Here is a 25616-nt window from a genome sequence, read left to right as displayed (position 1 = left end):
CTCCTCTTCTATTTACTCTTTGCATGGAATATCTTTCAAGAATCTTGAATGTGGTTAGTGAGCAGGAAGACTTTAAATTTCATCCTTTGTGTGGCCCTATTAAGTTAAACCATCTCCTTTTTGCTGATGATTTGCTTCTATTCTCCAAGGGTAATCCTAGCTCTATCATGTGGCTTCTTAGGGCATTTTCTACTTTCTCTAAGGCAAGTGGTCTATGCCTCAACAAAGCTAAATCAGATATCTATTTCAATGGTGTTGCTCCTGATGTTATGAATGATATTATCCAAGTCTCAGGTTTTAGGAAGGGATCCCTCCCTTTTAAATATTTGGGGGTTCCCATTTCTTCAAAGAAACTGTCTAAGAATGAAGGAATGCAGCTCATAGAATTTGTGCAAGAATCAGATCTTGGAGTACTCGGCATCTCTCTTATGCTGGTAGATTGGCACTTGTCAACTCTGTTCTCACTAGTCTTCATTCCTATTGGGCTAGCATGTTTATCATTCCAAATGGGATTATGAATAAAATAGACTCAATTTGTAGGAATTATCTTTGGGGTGGCAAGGATGCTTATCAGAGAGCTCCAAATGTTAGTTGGCATAGTTGTTGTACTCCCAAAGCTGAAGGTGGGCTTGGTATCAAAAATTCAAAACTTTGGAACAAGGCTCTAATTGGTAAGTACATTTGGTGGTTGGCTAGTAAAAAGGACCATTTATGGGTCAAGTGGATAAACCATGTGTATATGAAAGGCACACATTGGTCCAACTATGATCCTCCTGATGATTGTAGTTGGACATGGAAGAAAATTGCTCACACTATGGTTCCTTTTAAACTAGCCTATTCTAATGATCTTTGGTTGAACTCTGATCAGTCTTACTCTGTTGCTGAGGGTTATCAGTGGCTTAGACAGCCTCAACCTACTGTGGCTTGGCGGTTTACCTGCTGGAATCCTCTTAATGTCCCTAAATGCTCATTCATATACTGGGCAATTCAGTTACAGAGACTCCTTACTCAAGATAGAATTATGAATATGGGTTTTGGACAGACTAATAGCTGCTATCTTTGTGCTGCTGCTGTGGAGAGTCATGCTCATCTATTCTACCAGTGTACTTTCAGTCATAAATGTGTGACCATACTCCAGTCTAGGCTTGGTGTTACCTTTGTCCCAGAAAATTTGAGTCATTGGTATTCCATGGGTGGAGGAAGAAGTAAACTGCAGAGAGGTATAATCAGTGCTTGTCATGCACTACTACATTTAGATTCTATAGCAACACTTTGCTATTGTTGCATAATGTTATATAAATGTTGCAATAGAGTTTATGCAACACTTAATCAAGTGCTACATCAGGTCTTGTTGCATTAGGTCATTGCAACGCTTAATGCAACACTTTTTAATCTAAAGCAACACTTTTGAAAAGTGTTGCATTGGTCATGTTTATGCAACGCTTTTTCAATTGCAAAGGCAACATTTTTTATCTTCTAATGCAACATTTCTTATGTAAAAAAAGCAACACTTCCTAAACTAATGCAATACTTTTCATGTTGATAAGCAACACTTATATCAAATTAATGCAACATTTTTATTTTGGAAACGCAACACTGGTTACGTCCCAAAACAACACTTATAATAAACAAATGCAACACTAATTTATTCAAAAACAACACTTAATAAAGTGCAACGACATAAGGACACTACTACAAATCCAGGCAACTACAACGCCCCTTTAACAACGATTATTCACGAAAATCACAATAGACGTTGTAGAATGTATGGCGCGAATTTTACTAAAATCAATTACAACGAGTATGGTTATAAAAACCGTTGTTATTAGTTTTAACAACGGGTCACACATGCACAACCGTTGTTAATAATTTGGCGCAAAATTGGCGCAAAGTTAGTGAAAAGTAATCACAACGGTTATTTTTGAAACCCGTTGTTAAAACTTATTTAACAACGAGTGTTTTTTACAACCGTTGTTAAAACATATTTCACAACGGTTGTTGTTTAATAACCGTTGTCAATACCTTCCATACTATAAACCACACAAACAAGTCTGCTGCAGCCCACAAAACACAACCCTTAATACACAAACACAAACACAGCAGACAAACAAACACAAAACACATACACACTCTCTTTCTCTCTTTCTCTATTTCTCTCTTTCTCATCGTCGCTTTATCTTCTCGCCGTCACGGTGATTTCATCGTCTATTACGTTTCGTATTTATCAGGTAAATCTCGCCACATCGTTAGTTTCATCGTCATTATTTTCTTTTTCTATTTATTTCTTTTGCATGTATGTGTTTTTATCGACCATTATGTTATTTGTTTAAGTATTGTTCGCATAATTAGTTACTAAAACAATGAAGAAGCAAGATGAAGAAGTAAGATAAACATAATTAATATATATATATATATATATATTTATAAATACATAAATTAAAAAAAAAATTACATATGTAAAAATGCAATTCTTATATTTTCATGGAGGATCTTATTGTGCTCTATCGTATCCGTCCTCTCCTCCTTGGCTATTTGGAGGTTCCGTTCAGCAGTTGCTATATCGTCATATAGCCGCAAGCTCTTCTTTCGCTCTCCGTCAAGCCATCTTCTTTGGCGTGCTTGGTGCGGATCGAGCTTCCGCAAGGTAGCTCCTGAAACTTTCCTCAATAGGGAGGAACCGGCGGATGAAGTTGTTGTTGTTCTCGATCATGGTAAGAGTCTTTAGGATGAAATCATTCATTTTGTTAGAGTTTTTTGAGTTTGATTTGAAAGATTAAGTAGAGTTTGTTTTAACAGTTAGAGTTTGGAGATGAATATATGAGATAATGGAAATGTTAGTTGAGATATGCAATGTATTTATACTAAGCAATGTGTGGGTTGAGTTAATTGCTTTTTAATTAATATATATGTTAGGAAGTTGTGCCATAATCATCATCATATCTCTCAATAATGCTGCTTCAAATCCTATTACTAACCCTTCTCATTCCATATTATCCGTTCATATGTACAGTGATGTCAGTAATAATGCATGCATCGGAATTCTAACAGGCCGTAATTATGCATGCATCTAGTAATATTTAATTTAATTTTTTTTTTATTTTTTAAGAACCAACAACAACGGTTATTGAGAAACAACCCGTTGTCTTTAGTTATAACAACGGTTTTGTATATTACAACCCGTTGTTATAACTTTCCCCCCAAAATTGAGTCACACTTTCCACAACGGGTTTTTATACATAAAACTGTTGTTAATAGTTTTAACAACGGTTTCCTTAAGTAAACCAACCGTTGTTAAAACCTTCTACAACGGACGCTTTAACAACGTCCGCTTTTTTATATAACAACGGTTTTTGACCGTTGTTATAGCCTGTATCTGTAGTAGTGGGACTTGTAAGGCACGCAACAATTGTAATTCTCTCTAATTGTGCATTCAATTGATTCAGTCTCAAAAATATATGTCAATTACATTTCAAAAAAGGATCAAAAGTAGAACTTCGATCGCAAATGTGCAATTATTTAACTAAAACAAATATAACAAATGTTTAAATAGAACAAATAATAATTCTTAACGACTATTTGAAAGCTACTAATTATAAGTCTTCATTCTTGTATTGTGAGCATATATATGTTGCCAACCGGACAAAAAATCAACCCGTCATCATTGTTAATACCTCAAATGCAACCTGTAACATAAAAAATAGAACATTATTAGATTTGAGGATTCAAAGGCTCAATAGGCATAGATGATACGTCACACTTAATTATCACGAAATAATAAATAATGCATTAAAGAACAACTAATTAACAAGGACGTGCAGAAAATAGAGTACGTGATTGTACACAAGGTGTAGCCTATGTGAAACGTTTGAGTTTGATCTGCAAAGGTAGGCCTGTCCAGCCATAATAATCACACCAAAGACTCAGAGACCCTCTGTTCTCGATAGCCAGGCCATTTTTCTACCTTCACAGGATAAGCATACTAACCTGCCTTACTCTAATAATTCTGCACCATAAGTTCCAATCATAGCGGCCCTATTGACTACTCTATCTACCTACAGAATTTACTCTAACTACCTACTCTGCCTCATGCTACTAATAAGGTTTATCAATGGTCTGAATGATTCAGAGGTATACAAGCATGCACCAGCATAGGTGACCTTGTACAACAGTGCCTGGAATGGGTGGGTTAGTTGTGCCAAAAATCAGTTTATGGGATGACAATATGCACTAGAAGCTCTGAATACGAATGACAAATGACAAACTGATCAAGTATGACATGGATATTGAGGATAGATGCTACTTTTGTGGGCAAGCTGAGGAATGTATATCTCACATCTACTTTGAGTGTGCTTATAACAAGAGAGTTGTTCAGTGCGTGTTCGAACCAGGAAACTAATCTGGAGATTCCCGTGAGCAAACTAATCGGAGATTCCTTGGGTACCAAAAAGGAGTACAGGCAGCATTGGTTATGGGACAAATGTGAACATGATTGTGTGCTCAAATTTCCAGAGAAGATCGAGAGTGGATACACAAGATGAAGTTAAATGGTGGCTAGGACTGCAGCTAGAAATGATTTAGCACATCTAGGGATAGGGAGCTAAATGGTGATCAGAGGACTGCAGCTCACTAATTTAACATAAAATTCACAGACAACACAGATTCAGGTGTACTACAATCTGCTTACTCATTTCAGATATACCAGCATTTAAATGTATCTTTAAGATTTGTACAAACCTGCAAGAATGATGCAATATTTAAATTAGAAGAACAGAATGGCATGTGTTTAGTTCTTCAAAAAAATTCCTACGACCTCTATATATCATAGCCCAAGACATAGCTCACACTGGATTACTGGTGTAACACCCCCATACTCCAAGTGCCTTACCAGGACCACTCAGGTATAAGGATACTACCATCTCGGTTGCCCGAGGCAATGAATATCATAAGACAATAAAGAAACGTACTTTAAAAGTAATTATAGTTTAAGTGATTACATGTTCAAAACCAAAACTGATAAAAGGAAATACAAGTTCTCAAAACTATCTACTATCAAAATACTATCAAGCGTCGACACAAATGGAAGACTTCTAAACTGCAACGTGGTGACTCATCCCAGCTATCCCATACGCATCGTCTCATACCTGCTCAATAACTGCTCACCACCCCCGAATGGATCACCACAGTTTTTAAAACATTTAAACGGGGTCAGTACTAATCACACAATCAATATAGATAACAATAATCAGGCAAACAGACAGCTGAACTGTCATACACACACACACACACCACCAACTCCCATCATCACAATCCCGACCGTCCTTTGGACCGCCCGCCCGATGGGGGACCGCAGCCGTTCCCACCTAAGCCCCGCTCATCATACGAGCGATAACCCTGTCCCATTAATGTGCACATCCCCTTCCGTGGCGGGTTCCACGAAGGGCGAAACTAGGGCGTGAAGTCACTCCCGCAAGTGACCCCACTCAGCCGAGAACGCATCTCGAGAACCATCAACAAACACAACCACAATCACAACACAGTCACAATCATCATATCAAACAACTAACTACAGCACATCACCAATATCCCATTATGGGACTAATACTGAGTAGGAAATCCTACCTGGAAAGCACAACACGCAGACGGTATCTACAGCTGTATCAAAACGGCTCCTCTACGAATTCTCCTCCTATCATACAGCACATAAAGACTACACATCACAAACTACACACCAAAACCCCCAATTCCTAAATTAGGGTTTAACCAATCTTAACAAAACATTATAAAAACTATATTAAAAGCTTACCCTCGACGCAAGGAATCCAACGACACGAAAAACGACAAGAACCGACCGTCTGAACTCCGGGAATTGCTAAGAATGCGATTAGGAAGATGAAGTGACTGCTTTCTCTCTTAAACAGGGTTTTAGGTTTTGTAAAAGTGAATTAAAACAATGACGAATATGTTTAAATACCTTAATCGCATAATTAACAAAACCCGAGAAAAACCCCCGTAAAACCGGACACTCGATCGAGTACCCAAGGTACTCGATCGAGTACCCCCTTACTCGATCGAGTACCCCAGCTACTCGATCGAGTACCCAACAGGTCAGAAACTATTTTATTTCGCAACTTGCCCTTACTCGACAGAGTAAGGGCTACTCGATAGAGTACCCCAAGACTTATAAATACGGAGTATTACAGTCTTCCCTCCTTAAAAGAACTTCGTCCCCGAAGTTCAACCCATACATAAAAACAACCATACTGACTCAACCAAGACACAACAACTTAGCTAAGGACTCAAGAACTCGACCGAACATAGAACATGAACTCTTAACCCCCATTCTACCAACTATGTTACTTCCACAACATGACTCACTATATCGTATCTACCACATATATATCTCTCACGACACCAATTCCATACATAATCAACTACCATCCTCTAATGCTGCTAGCTTCATAATATCATCAACTATCAAACCCAATACCAAGACACTCATAGACGTCAAACGGAATGTTACATTCTACCACCCTTAAAAGGAACTTCGTCCTCGAAGTTTACTCACACTCGTAACCTCATCATCCAACTGTCAACACTAGCGAAATATTCTCACACTCCTAAACATCACGCTACTACAAGCACGGTCATGACCTTTAACACTATCAACCACAACATATACAAATCCATATCTTATGCTACACCAACACTCTACTTCCAAATATACTACCATATGAACAACCATCAAAATCTCTTTTATCGCATCCTACTCCTCTTAAGATAAATGTTACGTCCTCGTAACCTACTAATATTATATCCTTAGTTATATCTTCTCATTATTCTCATCATCATCACATGTCATAGATAACCTCCTATACTCTAAACACTCGCCATGCATGCATCCAAGGCTCTCTTACTTAAACAATTCTCATACTTCAATTCACTCGTCACACCACCTAACCTATACCTCAAAATCTTTATCTTAACCCAAAACTTCAACTTTTCCACATTACCGCAACATGACATACCTCTCTATATAAACTATATGAAACTCCCATCATCAAAAGCATAACTCACGATCCACACTTGTTACGTGCACTCATTCCAGATCCTCAAGTTCTTTCCTTCATTACCGCAAAACTCATACATAACTTAATATGACACTAATTCCCCCAAAACCCTACACTCACTGTCCCAACAAAAGATTATGAACTACCTGCCGCTTTCGGATCATTACAACACATGTTCCACGAATCATTTTCCATTACCATGTCTACTAAAGCCTTATTTAGAACAAGATCAAAATTATCAGAACAACCTCTCACAACCGTGTCCCATCAAAAGAACATCACTATACCATGACAACAACGAAAACATATTCAACTCGGTTTCATATCATACTCTACCTCATTCTTAACTTAACCTGGTAAAGAAAACATCAATAAGCAAGACAACCGTCTACATGTTCAACCAAAACTCACAAAGAACGACAAACAAACAAAACAACAATCTATGTATAATCGGTATGCACTTTTGAAAACTCGTATCACAAAGACTATGTACCGTGCCCGGATCACCACCCGAGGCACCACAACCACACCGATAGATATCACAATCGCATACGACTCCCATAAACACCGACTCGAATAACTTTTCGATAAAAAACTTACTCAAATCCACTTTACTAAATCATAACACAACATATTTTATGGATACATAGATAAGCATCTCATGAACATCATCTCTACTATTTCACGGAATACACATGTGTTATTAATACACATAAAATTATAATTAGCCATGTCAAATTAATCAAATTATTACCTTTTTAGATATCATTCAATTAAATTACCGTGTCCAACATATATATATATTACAGAACATTCATAAAACAACTTTATAATTATCACACCATACCACTTCTTGTGAGGTCAGAACCTCACACAAACATTTACACTTATCATAAACCCGTAATCACATCCACCTAGTCAATCCTGATCACGTAAGTTACCACTCAACAAAGGTTACCTGTCGCCCGAGCTTAACTCATATGCCCCTCATAGCATATTCCATCATTCGCATAACCATCACCTCATGCCAAGTATAACCATACTATTAATACTCAACTACTAACAACCGCCTCATATAACCACATCTTACACTCTCTCACAACCATATACATCAATCTGGTCTCTGCAAAATCAACCGCTTCAGAATTGTTACCTTTCTAATGTACCATCACCCTTAACCACTAGTCACAACCATAACACTACCACTGTCCGGACATCAAATCCTTACACTCATCTCCAAATATCACGATTTCTTTCCTATCTTTGGTTAACATCCCAAATAACGAACATAAAATCTATCAACAAAATTACTTCAACATTCTTCCCAATACCATTCTTAACTGTATCATCATCTAAATCTCCACCAAAATCTCATATCCTGCAGATATTCTACCAACTTCTTACTTTCCTGAATTCTTCAAAACTCCAGACTAATCATGTTGTCCCGAAACTCCTCTATAACCATTAACTAACATCCTCATGATTGGTAGCACACATCTCGACGACTCCTTACCTCTATATCACATAACTCCGGTCAACATTTTCTTAGTTTTATTCCCCTCATTCTTTTCTTTTACACTCTACAAAATCAATTAACCATTCAACTCCTTATCACTTCTACCTAACTCTTTAGTGTTCCGGTTACTTTCTCACTGCTCCAAAACTCACATCTAATTATTTCATATCGATATCATCTCACTCTTTCTTACCACAAATATTCTCTTATTATGTCATCAATCACCCTTGCCACTAATCCATCCATAGAATCAACGTTTACTGTTCAACAATTACATCTCTAGAAATCAAAATTCCTTTCATACCGCTAATTGCCCAAGGAAATCACAGCGTAGTTTCATCTCTTAATAAACCAAATCTCCCAAACTCATTCACTGTCTACAAATCCACCTCGCGACATGTCTCCATAAAGTTCACTATATACCACTCTTCTCAACCCCTTTAAAACGAACTTTCACTACATATATTCTTGTCCCACACGACTCCTAACCATCTCCCTCCATAATTCTTTACACATCTCAAGTTGCCACTATCCACATCCTTACTCTCAATCCTTTTATTCTCACGTTCCTTAGACTTACATCACTCTTGCCCACATTCATTTACTTTTACATTACTCAACATACAATCATGTCACTCATCTCGTCTCACACAACATGCTCTATGCCTCAATTAAGTCTTACGAATCCCAACACATATAAATCATGTCCTCCCCACCGAACTCATACTCATCATAGGTGCCACTCTTTACACCACAAAATTGGGTAACTTACGCGTCAAGACCAACATACATGTAAAACAATGCATAAAGAAGCAAAATAACGCCTTTGAATTAAACATAATATGCAACGAAGTCAAAAGATAAGCATATGACCCAAAATAGGGGTCACTAGATCGAGTACAGGCCTACTCGATCGAGTAAGGCTTACTCGATCGAGTAGGTGAAGATCAGAAGCACGTAAAACAAATTACCAGGGACACTCGATCGAGTAATGGCGACGTACTCGATCGAGTACCCCCTACTCGATCGAGTACCCCTGACTACTCGTTCGAGTACCCAATTTCTCAAAGACTGTCCAGTTTTCGTAAAACAGCCATAACTCACTCATTTCTTGGTCGTTTTAGGCGTGTGACCTATCGTTAGAATCGTAAGAGAACAAGCTATCACCTCCAATTGGAATCACATCAAAATCATATATACATCTCAAGTTATGACAGTTTAAAGACAACATTTCTATAATCGGAAACACAACTACTTGATTTTACTTCTAAACAACTTAAATGACAACATGGTAACCAAAAACAACTCGATGCTCATAAAACCAGTATCCCTAACCACATGTTACTAACTTCAAAAGCCAAGCAACAAATAATTCGATGCACATATATCATTCAACTTACCAATCACATATTACCCACATGTCTTAATTTTATAACTTTTCGTAACACAAAACATACTCGTATCTTACAAATCCTATTTCCATGTTACTAATGCAACAATATTACAAACCAACTTCATCACCTAAACATATTCATAATCACAAAATTCATATTCTCATGCAATTGACACCCCATCTTTTCCAATCAGTTCATCTATTTCATCCACATTCTTCATCTACAAGTGCATACGATACCACAAAGAGACAATTATATGAACTTATTATCTAACTTTACGCAAAACAGGATTATGAAAAATCATGTCACATCTTCTAACCACAAGTTACTAGTATGTACACATTATAAATCATTCATCCTACACATCATTATTCATCACATATAAACTATTTCCTTTTTCCACCACATCATTCGTCATTCTCACATACTTTTCCAACTATTCCAATCAACATGGTAAACCAAGTATCATCCAACATGCTTTCAACCAACAAAATACAAAATCACCCTTATACATGCCACACATCACCATATTGGTACACAATTCACAAGATAAACACAGCGATCCCGACTCATATCCCATGGTGACCGGTTCAAAATTGTAGGGCGAGTTCGCGACTTTAGGACGTCTCCCAAGCCTTTGCATTAGCTCCTACAACTTTTACCCCGGGTTCATTTTAATTAGACTCCCTAGGTTCATTAGATTCATTGGTTACAGGTTTCAGGATCGTCGCTCTGATACCATTTGTAACACCCCCATACTCCAAGTGCCTTACCAGGACCACTCAGGTATAAGGATACTACCATCTCGGTTGCCCGAGGCAATGAATATCATAAGACAATAAAGAAACGTACTTTAAAAGTAATTATAGTTTAAGTGATTACATGTTCAAAACCAAAACTGATAAAAGGAAATACAAGTTCTCAAAACTATCTACTATCAAAATACTATCAAGCGTCGACACGACGGAAGACTTCTAAACCGCAACGTGGTGACTCATCCCACTATCCCATACGCATCGTCTCATACCGCTCAATAAGCGCTCACCACCCCGAATGGATCACCACAGTTTTTAAAACATTTAAACGGGTCGATACTAATCACACAATCAATATAGATAACAATAATCAGGCAAACAGACAAATTTGTCATACACACACACACACACCACCAACTCCCATCATCACAATCCCGACCGTCCTTTGGACTACCCGCCGCGATGGGGGACCGCCGTTCCCACCTAAGCCCCGCTCATCATACGAGCGATAACCCTGTCCCATTAATGTGCACATCCCCTTCCGTGGCGGGTTCCACGAAGGGCGAAACTAGGGCGTGAAGTCACTCCCGCAAGTGACCCCACTCAGCCGAGAACGCATCTCGAGAACCATCAACAAACACAACCACAATCACAACACAGTCACAATCATCATATCAAACAACTAACTACAAAGACATCACCAATATCCCATTATGGGACTAATCGAGTAGGAAATCCTACCGGAAAGCACAACACGCAGACGGTATCTACAAATTTGTATCAAAACGGCTCCTCTACGAATTCTCCTCCTATCATACAGCACATAAAGACTACACATCACAAACTACACACCAAAACCCCCAATTCCTAAATTAGGGTTTAACCAATCTTAACAAAACATTATAAAAACTATATTAAAAGCTTACCCTCGACGCAAGGAATCCAACGACACGAAAAACGACAAGAACCGAGGCCGTCGAACTCAGGGAATTGCTAAGAATGCGATTAGGAAGATGAAGTGATCTTTCTCTCTTAAACGGGGTTTTAGGTTTTGTAAAAGTGAATTAAAACAATGACGAATATGTTTAAATACCTTAATCGCATAATTAACAAAACCCGAGAAAAACCCCGTAAAACCGGACACTCGATCGAGTACCCAAGGTACTCGATCGAGTACCTCCTTACTCGATCGAGTACCCTGACCTACTCGATCGAGTACCCAACAGTCGAAACTATTTTATTTCGCAACTTGCCCTTACTCGACAGAGTAAGGGCTACTCGATAGAGTACCCCAAGACATATAAATACGAGTATCGGTCTTCCCTCCTTAAAATAACTTCGTCCCCGAAGTTCAACCCATACATAAAAACAACCATACTGACTCAACCAAGACACAACAACTTAGCTAAGGACTCAAGAACTCGACCGAACATAGAACATGAACTCTTAACCCCCATTCTACCAACTATGTTTACTTCCACAACATGACTCACTATATCGTATCTACCACATATATATCTCTCACGACACCAATTCCATACATAATCAACTACCATCCTCTAATGTCGCTAGCTTCATAATATCATCAACTATCAAACCCAATACCAAGACACTCATAGACGTCAAACGGAATGTTACATTCTACCACCCTTAAAAGGAACTTCGTCCTCGAAGTTTACTCACACTCGTAACCTCATCATCCAACTGTCAACACTAGCGAAATATTCTCACACTCCTAAACATCACGCTACTACAAGCACGGTCATGACCTTTAACACTATCAACCACAACATATACAAATCCATATCTTATGCTACACCAACACTCTACTTCCAAATATACTACCATATGAACAACCATCAAAATCTCTTTTATCGCATCCTACTCCTCTTAAGATAAATGTTACGTCCTCGTAACCTACTAATATTATATCCTTAGTTATATCTTCTCATTATTCTCATCATCATCACATGTCATAGATAACCTCCTATACTCTAAACACTCGCCATGCATGCATCCAAGGCTCTCTTACTTAAACAATTCTCATACTTCAATTCACTCGTCACACCACCTAACCTATACCTCAAAATCTTTATCTTAACCCAAAACTTCAACTTTTCCACATTACCGCAACATGACATACCTCTCTATATAAACTATATGAAACTCCCATCATCAAAAGCATAACTCACGATCCACACTTGTTACGTGCACTCATTCCAGATCCTCAAGTTCTTTCCTTCATTACCGCAAAACTCATACATAACTTAATATGACACTAATTCCCCCAAAACCCTACACTCACTGTCCCAACAAAAGATTATGAACTACCTGCCGCTTTCGGATCATTACAACACATGTTCCACGAATCATTTTCCATTACCATGTCTACTAAAGCCTTATTTAGAACAAGATCAAAATTACTGTAACAACCTCTCACAACCGTGTCCCATCAAAAGAACATCACTATACCATGACAACAACGAAAACATATTCAACTCTGTTTCATATCATACTCTACCTCATTCTTAACTTAACCTGGTAAAGAAAACATCAATAAGCAAGACAACTGTCTACATGTTCAACCAAAACTCACAAAGAACGACAGCAAACAAAACAACAATCTATGTATAACTGGTATGCACTTTTGAAAACTCGTATCACAGCACTATGTACCGTGCCCGGATCACCACCCGAGGCACCACAACCACACCGATAGATATCACAACTGCATACAGCTCCCATAAACACTGACTCAGAATAACTTTTCAGACAAGAAAAACTTACTCAAATCCACTTTACTAAATCATAACACAACATATTTTATGGATACATAGATAAGCATCTCATGAACATCATCTCTACTATTTCACGGAATACACATGTGTTATTAATACACATAAAATTATAATTAGCCATGTCAAATTAATCAAATTATTACCTTTTTAGATATCATTCAATTAAATTACCGTGTCCAACATATATATATATTACAGAACATTCATAAAACAACTTTATAATTATCACACCATACCACTTCTTGTGAGGTCAGAACCTCACACAAACATTTACACTTATCATAAACCCGTAATCACATCCACCTAGTCAATCCTGATCACGTAAGTTACCACTCAACAAAGGTTACCTGTCGCCCGAGCTTAACTCATATGCCCCTCATAGCATATTCCATCATTCGCATAACCATCACCTCATGCCAAGTATAACCATACTATTAATACTCAACTACTAACAACCGCCTCATATAACCACATCTTACACTCTCTCACAACCATATACATCAACGGTCTCGCAAAATCAACCGCCTTAATTGTTACCTTTCTAATGTACCATCACCCTTAACCACTAGTCACAACCATAACACTACCACTTTGTCCCAGGACATCAAATCCTTACACTCATCTCCAAATATCACGATTTATTTCCTATCTTTGGTTAACATCCCAAATAACGAACATAAAATCTATCAACAAAATTACTTCAACATTCTTCCCAATACCATTCTTAACTGTATCATCATCTAAATCTCCACCAAAATCTCATATCCTGCAGATATTCTACCAACTTCTTACTTTCTGAATTCTTCAAAACTCCGGACTAATCATGTTGTCCCGAAACTCCTCTATAACCATTAACTAACATCCTCATGATTGGTAGCACACATCTCGACGACTCCTTACCTCTATATCACATAACTCCGGTCAACATTTTCTTAGTTTTATTCCCCTCATTCTTTTCTTTTACACTCTACAAAATCAATTAACCATTCAACTCCTTATCACTTCTACCTAACTCTTTAGTGTTCCGGTTACTTTCTCACTGCTCCAAAACTCACATCTAATTATTTCATATCGATATCATCTCACTCTTTCTTACCACAAATATTCTCTTATTATGTCATCAATCACCCTTGCCACTAATCCATCCATAGAATCAACGTTCCATCGTTCAACAATTACATCTCTAGAAATCAAAATTCCTTTCATACCGCTAATTGCCCAAGGAAATCACAGCGTAGTTTCATCTCTTAATAAACCAAATCTCCCAAACTCATTCACTGTCTACAAATCCACCTCGCGACATGTCTCCATAAAGTTCACTATATACCACTCTTCTCAACCCCTTTAAAACGAACTTTCACTACATATATTCTTGTCCCACACGACTCCTAACCATCTCCCTCCATAATTCTTTACACATCTCAAGTTGCCACTATCCACATCCTTACTCTCAATCCTTTTATTCTCACGTTCCTTAGACTTACATCACTCTTGCCCACATTCATTTACTTTTACATTACTCAACATACAATCATGTCACTCATCTCGTCTCACACAACATGCTCTATGCCTCAATTAAGTCTTACGAATCCCAACACATATAAATCATGTCCTCCCCACCGAACTCATACTCATCATAGGTGCCACTCTTTACACCACAAAATTGGGTAACTTACGCGTCAAGACCAACATACATGTAAAACAATGCATAAAGAAGCAAAATAACGCCTTTGAATTAAACATAATATGCAACGAAGTCAAAAGATAAGCATATGACCCAAAATAGGGGTCACTAGATCGAGTACAGGCCTACTCGATCGAGTAAGGCTTACTCGATCGAGTAGGTGAAGATCAGAAGCACGTAAAACAAATTACCAGGGACACTCGATCGAGTAACTGACGTACTCGATCGAGTACCCCCCTACTCGATCGAGTACCCCAGCTACTCGTTCGAGTACCCAATTTCTCAGCACTGTCCAGTTTTCGTAAAACAGCCATAACTCACTCATTTCTTGGTCGTTTTAGGCGTGTGACCTATCGTTAGAATCGTAAGAGAACAAGCTATCACCTCCAATTGGAATCACATCAAAATCATATATACATCTCAAGTTATGACAGTTTAAAGACAACATTTCTATAATCGGAAACACAACTACTTGATTTTACTTCTAAACAACTTAAATGACAACATGGTAACCAAAAACAACTCGATGCTCATAAAACCAGTATCCCTAACCACATGTTACTAACTTCAAAAGCCAAGCAACAAATAATTCGATGCACATATATCATTCAACTTACCAATCACATATTACCCACATGTCTTAATTTTATAACTTTTCGTAACACAAAACATACTCGTATCTTACAAATCCTATTTCCATGTTACTAATGCAACAATATTACAAACCAACTTCATCACCTAAACATATTCATAATCACAAAATTCATATTCTCATGCAATTGACACCCCATCTTTTCCAATCGGTTCATCTATTTCATCCACATTCTTCATCTACAAGTGCATACGATACCACAAAGAGACAATTATATGAACTTATTATCTAACTTTACGCAAAATGAGGATTATGAAAAATCATGTCACATCTTCTAACCACAAGTTACTAGTATGTACACATTATAAATCATTCATCCTACACATCATTATTCATCACATATAAACTATTTCCTTTTTCCACCACATCATTCGTCATTCTCACATACTTTTCCAACTATTCCAATCAACATGGTAAACCAAGTATCATCCAACATGCTTTCAACCAACAAAATACAAAATCACCCTTATACATGCCACACATCACCATATTGGTACACAATTCACAAGATAAACACATAGCGATCCCGACTCATATCCCATGGTGACCGGTTCAAAATTGTAGGGCGAGTTCGCGACTTTAGGACGTCTCCCAAGCCTTTGCATTAGCTCCTACAACTTTTACCCCGGGTTCATTTTAATTAGACTCCCTAGGTTCATTAGATTCATTGGTTACAGGTTTCAGGATCGTCGCTCTGATACCATTTGTAACACCCCCATACTCCAAGTGCCTTACCAGGACCACTCAGGTATAAGGATACTACCATCTCGGTTGCCCGAGGCAATGAATATCATAAGACAATAAAGAAACGTACTTTAAAAGTAATTATAGTTTAAGTGATTACATGTTCAAAACCAAAACTGATAAAAGGAAATACAAGTTCTCAAAACTATCTACTATCAAAATACTATCAAGCGTCAGACACAGCGGAAGACTTCTAAACTGCAACGTGGTGACTCATCCCAGCTATCCCATACGCATCGTCTCATACCTGCTCAATAACTGCTCACCACCCCGAATGGATCACCACAGTTTTTAAAACATTTAAACGGGGTCAGTACTAATCACACAATCAATATAGATAACAATAATCAGGCAAACAGACAAAGCTGAACTGTCATACACACACACACACACCACCAACTCCCATTATCACAATCCGACCGTCCTTTGGACCACCACCGCTGGGGGACAGCCGTTCCCACCTAAGCCCCGCTCATCATACGAGCGATAACCCTGTCCCATTAATGTGCACATCCCCTTCCGTGGCGGGTTCCACGAAGGGCGAAACTAGGGCGTGAAGTCACTCCCGCAAGTGACCCCACTCAGCCGAGAACGCATCTCGAGAACCATCAACAAACACAACCACAATCACAACACAGTCACAATCATCATATCAAACAACTAACTACAAAGACATCACCAATATCCCATTATGGGACTAATACCGAGTAGGAAATCCTACCTGGAAAGCACAACACGCAGACGGTATCAAATTTGTATCAAAACGGCTCCTCTACGAATTCTCCTCCTATCATACAGCACATAAAGACTACACATCACAAACTACACACCAAAACCCCCAATTCCTAAATTAGGGTTTAACCAATCTTAACAAAACATTATAAAAACTATATTAAAAGCTTACCCTCGACGCAAGGAATCCAACGACACGAAAAACGACAAGAACCGACCGTCGAACTCGGAATTGCTAAGAATGCGATTAGGAAGATGAAGTGATCGCTTTCTCTCTTAAACGGGGTTTTAGGTTTTGTAAAAGTGAATTAAAACAATGACGAATATGTTTAAATACCTTAATCGCATAATTAACAAAACCCGAGAAAAACCCCCGTAAAACCGGACACTCGATCGAGTACCCAAGGTACTCGATCGAGTACCCCCTTACTCGATCGAGTACCCCAGCTACTCGATCGAGTACCCAACAGGTCAGAAACTATTTTATTTCGCAACTTGCCCTTACTCGACAGAGTAAGGGCTACTCGATAGAGTACCCCAAGACATATAAATACGGAGTATTACAGTCTTCCCTCCTTAAAATAACTTCGTCCCCGAAGTTCAACCCATACATAAAAACAACCATACTGACTCAACCAAGACACAACAACTTAGCTAAGGACTCAAGAACTCGACCGAACATAGAACATGAACTCTTAACCCCCATTCTACCAACTATGTTACTTCCACAACATGACTCACTATATCGTATCTACCACATATATATCTCTCACGACACCAATTCCATACATAATCAACTACCATCCTCTAATGCTGCTAGCTTCATAATATCATCAACTATCAAACCCAATACCAAGACACTCATAGACGTCAAACGGAATGTTACAACTGGAGGCTCTCCTCCATCTCAGTTCAGCTTATGCGGATATTGCTGAAGATGTCCCCAAGCCTGAAATCTAAGCGTACTGCTTTAAGTGAGTACTGGGCATGAAGTGGCTCGAATTAATCACTAATCAGCACTCCCAAAGTCCCAAGTCTAACTTATGACCACATAGAAGACAATAAACAGAATGACATACAAATCAGAATACAAAAAATTTCACTTATATAAATGTGACAATCTAAAGAATACCTTATTGCAAAACTTTATTTGTGTCAGTCAACGGATCTGGCATGTACTCAATAAGAACTTAAGGAAAAGAAAAGTGATATAAAGAACTCCTTTTCCTTGTTTAGAGTAGGGTAGATACAAAAGTTGCTCGTGTAAACAATGTCCAGTTTCAGTGACATTAACTAATGCTGTTGGTCAGCTTTTTAGGGACATTATCATTATCATTATCATTGGTAAGATAATACTCCGTACATAGCACACCTCTTACATCAGCTATATTCCAGTTTCTTCCACTTCCTCCAAGGTCTTACAAATACATATATGAACTCAGTCTCATTTTTCAGAACAATGAAATTTGTTTGGTTTGGCATTGAACACTACAAACATGCCTTAACAAACATGCCTTAGAGTACTTGATGTATGAAGCCAAGTACTTGACTCAAGATGTAAACAATCCCCATATAAACAATCCCCTATAAATTACTACATTAGTATAAATAAACAATCCCCATATAAACAATCCCCTATAAATTACTACATTAGTATAAAGCGTCACAAAAAAATTTATACTAATGTAGTAATTTGTAGTGTACTGAGAGTCTGGACCTCTTAGTGTGCAAGGGACATAACCCATATAAACAATCCCCTATAAAACTATCCCCCTGAAAAATGGATATGTCCAAGAGATCTCCAATCTAACTCTTATACAGAGGTCAAGTACAAAGATAACAACGAAAAACATGTCAAAAAAAAATTCACACATAGGGCAGGGAGGCTCATCTACATATGTCATAAATTTCATAGTAGCTCAAGGCTAATACACCAAAACACCTATGCCACTGAATATACCATGATATATCAGCCTGTTATTTTCAGAAAAGAAAAAATATAATTAAAAATCATATGCTGAAATAGGATCGGATGCTCTGTTGAAATATAAAATCTAAACCTGATATATTTAAAATTAAACACTTGAAAATAAGCAGACATTATAATCTCAAGTAGAAAGGACAAAACAAATTGTTCTCACGAATAGAAACCAGATCAAAAGCTAATACTCTTGTTCGAAAAAATTACCTTGAGATGGTGAGAGATTTAATAGATGTAGCGATATCATGCTATCTGCAGTGGTTAAATTATCATGATAATCTGATGTTGCATTCACCAAACGGATATACACTCACATGCATCTGCAATGAACAATCATATAATGGATTAAAGTTCATGTTTTTGAATTGGGATGGAACCTTGGGATGGTAAGATAATTAGCCACGCGTTATTCTTAAGATGTTTAATCATAAAGACACACACTGACATAAAAAAATAAATTACTTGCTACCTATTAAACAGAAAAGAAGACCCTTAATGAATATAGAGGTTAATGGTACAAAAATGGTGTTCAGATAAAAGTGCACCTACAAATCAAATTTAGATTCTAGGTATAAAACTTTTTTGGTTAAACATAGTCATACCATGGTTCATAAGGAAATCACAATTAAAAAAGGTCAGGCGCCAATGTCCTCGTCTCACATATGCAAATCAGTATGAAAACAAAGATCAAGAAATTTATCATCAGTATAATCAAATTAGTTCCACAAGCATAATTTAATTCCCGTTCAAAACCAACTTGGCTAGGAGATGGTATTTTAAAATTTGTTAAATTTTAAAAACTGATAAGCATAATAGATGGGGGTACCTGTTTAGCAAGAGCAATTCAACTTTTATCTGCTAAGTAAAACAACATTACTTTTGGTCAGATGAATACTTTCAATTACATATGTTCAGTGCATAAAAAATCCTCCCTCCGTCTAAATCATTCGTTTACCCATGATTAACTACTCCTCACAAAGAATAAAAAAAAGGTAAATAAATGAAATAGACGGAGGGAGTAGTAGTGTCACTCAAGCTTTTATTAAAGTACAGTAAAAAAGAGTCAAACATAGTTAATTCAAAGTTTAACAAGTACGAAATACGAAATCAAAACTATTATCAAGTTGAAGCAACATGTGAACACACAACAAACATAAATTGGCGCTTGATTGATAAAATAAAGATACAACGCATGAAATACCATGAATAAAGTGCTTGATTGAGGAAAACTACCTTATTTCACAAATACTCACTATATTTTCTCTTTAATAGAACAAAGCAAGTAAAACACTTTCTACAAATCAGCTAACGAGCCAAAAATAACAAGTTATCCAACCTTATTAATGATGAAGAGCATTTGATATTTCCAATCCCATACCACCATCGTCATCTCAAAGCTCACGATCGAACACCACAACTGCATCAAACTCAAAAATTAATCTACATTTCCTTACTGTAGAAGTTTTCTCTAAGTCCTTTTGAACCCACTAGCCAACCACATGAACTATCAAAAACAACACGTGAAGGTAACTATATCACGAAGCAAATATTAGCAGACTAAGCTTGATCATAAAGGCTGTTGTGCGACTTTGCAAATCTATAACGGATAGGTAAACAAGCGTGAAACTCAAGAAATTAAAAAGACCTATTGAAGAAACGTTTATGTTTTTCATGTACCCATACCTAGCATGTAAACTTGGAAACTAGACAGATTTATAGCATTAGAAATGTAAAATTTGAATTTTCCAATCCATATCCCTGTCCCCCATCCCAAATTCATGTTTTTAAAGTAACCTAGTCGTTACCTTGCTAAAAATACGTTATTAACATAAAACAAGTAAGAGCAATTTGTAATGATAATAATGAATGGTCAGAGTAAGAGAGTTCTCGATACTCCATGATGCCACATCAAGATAAGTATTCCCTGCAAAGTGAGCATATAGTTTCTAAGTAGGTCTTAACACCGTCTTAACTTAAGACGTCTCACAAACTCCTTTCATTTTCACCTCTATTATAATCCGTTGTGAGAGTTACCTTAATACGATCTTTAACAAGAATTATTGATAGTTTCTAATCAACATCCATGTTTACTAACATTACTAAACTTGGTCTAGAGTTAACAAAAGCAAACATAAAAACCTACAATGAAGTTCTAAAGAGATCAATGTAGATTATATGCCATTTCCATACATGGAATTCAAGCAAACTTTATTCAATATTTGACAACTACTCAAATACAGTAGCAAGACAAATGAACATGTTAAACAATATAGTTACCAAAAGATAACATTTGGGCAATCTAGTATAATAGTGAAATCGATATTTCATAGACAAAATTACAAAGAAAATATTGCAAGTATGGAATCGAAACATGATTAAAAAAGAAACTCAAAGTCAACAACTTCAATTTGAATCTAAAAACTTCAAATCAAAACCCTAAATTTCATAATTGAACTTAAAATCACACGAAAAATGAGGAATACTCCAAATTAGTGTTGATTTGAAGTAACAACTTACTAGAGGATTGTGGAACGAGCTAGTAAACTGAACGAATATACGATCGAACCATCTTGGTAGTGCAAACGTCAAAGCGTATATGGAATTTAGAGATAACGAAGACGGAAACCAAAGGAAGGGAGGTATGAGTGTTTTCATCATATCTGTTGAAGATGAGAGGAATTAGATTCTAGATCTGGTAGGGTTTTGTCTTTAGTTAGAGAATAGAGTAAAAGTTCTGCAGTTTAATTTTTCATTGTTGCGCTCAAATGGGTTTTCTCAAAGTTAAAATGAGCGGGCCTTGAAATTTTGGCACACTGAAAGTCTAAATTCATTTTAACCAATAATTAGGCTTGACGCCTTCTAAAAGCATCGACACTGGAGCGTCATTATTGTAAGGGTTTTGTAGTAGTGACGGTGGATGTGAATGAAAAAGACAGTGTGAAGGAATGAGAAGGAATGAAAAAATTTTAGATGGGAATGAATGAATAATGGTTGCAATTCCCAAAAAAAAAAACGGCGCAAACTTTTCATTTTGACAAATACCTTAAGGCGTAAAAACGAAAAATGAAAAAATTTTAGAGGGTATATACTTATGTGACATAAGTGTTGTTGAAGTGTTGCGACAAAATGCAACATTTGTATAAGAACGTTGCACTTGTAGTAATACATTGCAACACTTAATTTAAAGTGATGCCCTATGTAAGTAAAAGCAACATTTTTAAATAAAGCGTTGTTTAATTAACTAAAAATTGCAACACAAATCGTAAGTGTTGCACACAAAATGTTGCATTACGTCTACTTTTGTAGTAGTGATGTTAGCCTTGCTTATCATATTTGGAAAGTTCGTAATAAGGCTCGGGTGGAACAATCTGTTGCTAGACCGTGGAAAATTTGTCAGCAGATTCTCAAGGATGTTCTCCAACGCTTCTGGGCTCGAAACAAATCTGTTGTGGTTGCTAGGGATCGTACTTGGCTACTTCATTTAGCTCATCATTAGTGATGCTCATTTTTGTAATTTGTGTTATCTGTCTCTCATAGTTATACTCCAAATACTCTCATATACGGGATGATATATCTCTTTTGTTGATATCAATATACTTACCTTTTACCAAAAAAGAATTACCTGAATTACGGCAAAGTTAGGAAGCATACAAATATACAATGTACGTAAAGATTCGACCAGATAAATGTGTGCATATATATCTGATTGTTCATACAGCTTGCTGCTTTCCCATGGTGGCTCAATTTCTAATAATGAGAAACCCTATTAAAAATCAAACAACTACCCATTACAGTAATGGTAATGAAATTAAAAGGGTCGTTCCAGGTTCCAATCATTTGTTTACCTTTAACTAAGATACCCTTCACAAAAAGCAAAAATATAAAGAAATAATTGGGACGAAGGAATATATACAACAACCCAATATAGTAATGGCAAAAAAAAAATTCAAAGGGTTGCTGCAAAACTCGAGTTCGTCTCAATTATTTATTTATCTTAACTAAATTACCAGTTTCAAGGAATACTCTCTCCGTTCCGATCAATTGTTGTCTTTTAATTTTGACACAAAGACCAAGGAAAGATGAGAGAACCAATTACCAAATGACAAGGGGAACAATTTAAGTGTAAAAGATCAAATTGCTCATCAAATTCATTCTTAAAATAGAAAGGACAACAATTGACCAAAACACCCAAAAAAAAGGACAATAAATAACCGGGACAGAGGAATTAATACAGATTTATAAACTACTCCCTCCATTTTTTAATATATGACGTTTTGCTTTTTCGAGACGAGCATTTGACTTTAATATTTACAAAAATACATTTCTTAAAAAATTATAAAAATTATACCATTAAATTCCTTATGAAAAACTCTTTCATATGAGTATACATATTACTATATTTAAACATATAATTTGAGAGATATTGAAGAGAGAAGTGTGTGTCTCGAATTGGGAGAAAGTCATATATAGAAAAATAGAGGGAGTACATTGTTAACATCTCAATTGTTTTTTTATGTCTTTTCAAAATGACAATGCATATTTTAACTAAAAGATACTGACATATACAAGACCACTAGTTTTAAACCCGTGCAAAAAATGCACGGGTTGTAACAGGAGGTTTTATCATTGAATATATGAGTAAATTGTACCAAATAGTTCCATATATTTACATCTAATTATTTTACTTTTAATACAAATGTCATATTAGTATATTTATTTTGTTAAATTTGTGATGTTGGAGTATAATAGTCATGCTGATTTTTTTTGTTTGATTTACACAATGAATTTGACTACTAATTCCGGATGATTAATCAATATGCATTGTTCACATTTTATTTGTCCGACTTAGAGGTAGGGGGACGATTATTTGAAAATTTTATTACGTTTTTAAATTTTAATTTATTAATGTGTAATTGTATAATATATGGTTTTATATTGTTGTGTAAATGTGTAATCTTAATTAAATAAGATTAAGAGAGTAATAGGAGTAGTGTAATTAATTGTATAGAGATAATGGGGGGTCCCACTAAAAAAAAAGAAAAAAAATGAAAAAAATTCGGCCAATAGAAATCCTTTAAAAAACCCATCTTTTATACTATGTAGATATATTTTTTGTTCTTTGTCTTTTCCCCATCATTCAAATTTTCGTTCACATAATTTGATATTGTGAAGAAAAAAAGGGACAAAATAAATCATAGTGAATTATCTTACCTTTAACGTGGTAATCTATTATGGACTATTAATTCAATTATTCTAATCTTGAAAAGTATGGTTAACTAAATTAAATGAGCAACGTACGATGACTTATACGAGATCATATTTGATTGTGGGTTGCGCGATCCCAAACCCTACTCATTTTCTAATATTAATATTAAGAAACTGCATAAAATTGAATAGACTGAAATTGAAGTCAGTAGTTCATGCAACTAAAAATATTCTAGCATGTTTCATTTCCTAAATTGCTGATATTTTGTGCGATTGTGCACCATATTAACGGTAAACCATATTATTAGTTAATGTAAAAAGTATTAATAAAAAAGTAAAAACGGAAAATTATACCATTAAAGGCGGTTTATTAAGAGTGGTCAACAATATCACATTTTTATAAAATTGTGTGCAAATTATTTATATTGTCCCGGAAAGGGATGGGGAGGGGAAAGTACTATATTAGGATCGTGAAATCGGATAGTTGACTGACTCACAAGATCGTTCTACAATTCTACTCGAGTGAGAGTAGGATGATGTATACTCATATAACATGTTGACTATATATTTTTTTTTTATGTTGAAACTGATTTAGTTTAATTAGGAGTTAAGTTGTATACAATTCATTGTTAATGAATTGTTTTTTTTTTTGGTATGGATCAATTCATGTTAAGGTATTAAGGGTCGTACGACATCTGAAGCCAAAATGGTGGAAATACAATCATACATGTGTATACTAGATAGCTAGACTTAGTTTGGCTTAAAGTTGAAAGAGGCAAGTAAATAGTGGGAAGCGTAGTAGAAAGAAAAGAAATGGACCTATTAATTAGTCTTTGATGACTTGAAAGGTAAATGAAAAGACGGTGCTGCTGGTAGGAGGTTGTGATGGGAGGGGGGAGGGGTCACTATCACTACTACAACAGTAGACATAATGCAACATTTCGTGTGCAACACTTACGGTTTGTGTTGCAAGGGTTTGTGTTGCAAGTTTTAGTTAATTAAGTAACACTTTATTTAAAAATGTTGCTTTTACTTACATAGGGCATCACTTTAAATTAAGTGTTGCAATGTATTACTATAAGTGCAAC

The 25616-nt window shown here is 36.4% G+C and overlaps 2 long non-coding RNA genes across 2 annotated transcripts; both read right to left on the bottom strand.

Annotated features, from left to right (window-relative positions):
• Positions 1-3404: 3404 nt before the first annotated feature.
• On the bottom strand, positions 3405-4372 carry LOC141609344 (uncharacterized). The gene is made up of 2 exons (XR_012527367.1): positions 3831-4372; positions 3405-3683 (listed from the first exon to the last, which is right to left on the bottom strand). It is a non-coding gene; the product is annotated as an uncharacterized LOC141609344 (long non-coding RNA).
• A 13857-nt stretch (positions 4373-18229) lies between these two features.
• LOC141609343 (uncharacterized) lies at positions 18230-22124 on the bottom strand. The gene is made up of 5 exons (XR_012527366.1): positions 21841-22124; positions 20660-20740; positions 19926-20178; positions 19531-19643; positions 18230-18298 (listed from the first exon to the last, which is right to left on the bottom strand). It is a non-coding gene; the product is annotated as an uncharacterized LOC141609343 (long non-coding RNA).
• Between the last annotated feature and the right edge of the window lie 3492 nt (positions 22125-25616).

Source organism: Silene latifolia, chromosome 10, assembly GCF_048544455.1.
Source record: "Silene latifolia isolate original U9 population chromosome 10, ASM4854445v1, whole genome shotgun sequence".
NCBI lineage: Eukaryota > Viridiplantae > Streptophyta > Magnoliopsida > Caryophyllales > Caryophyllaceae > Silene > Silene latifolia.
This window is presented reverse-complemented; position numbering and strand designations above follow the sequence as displayed.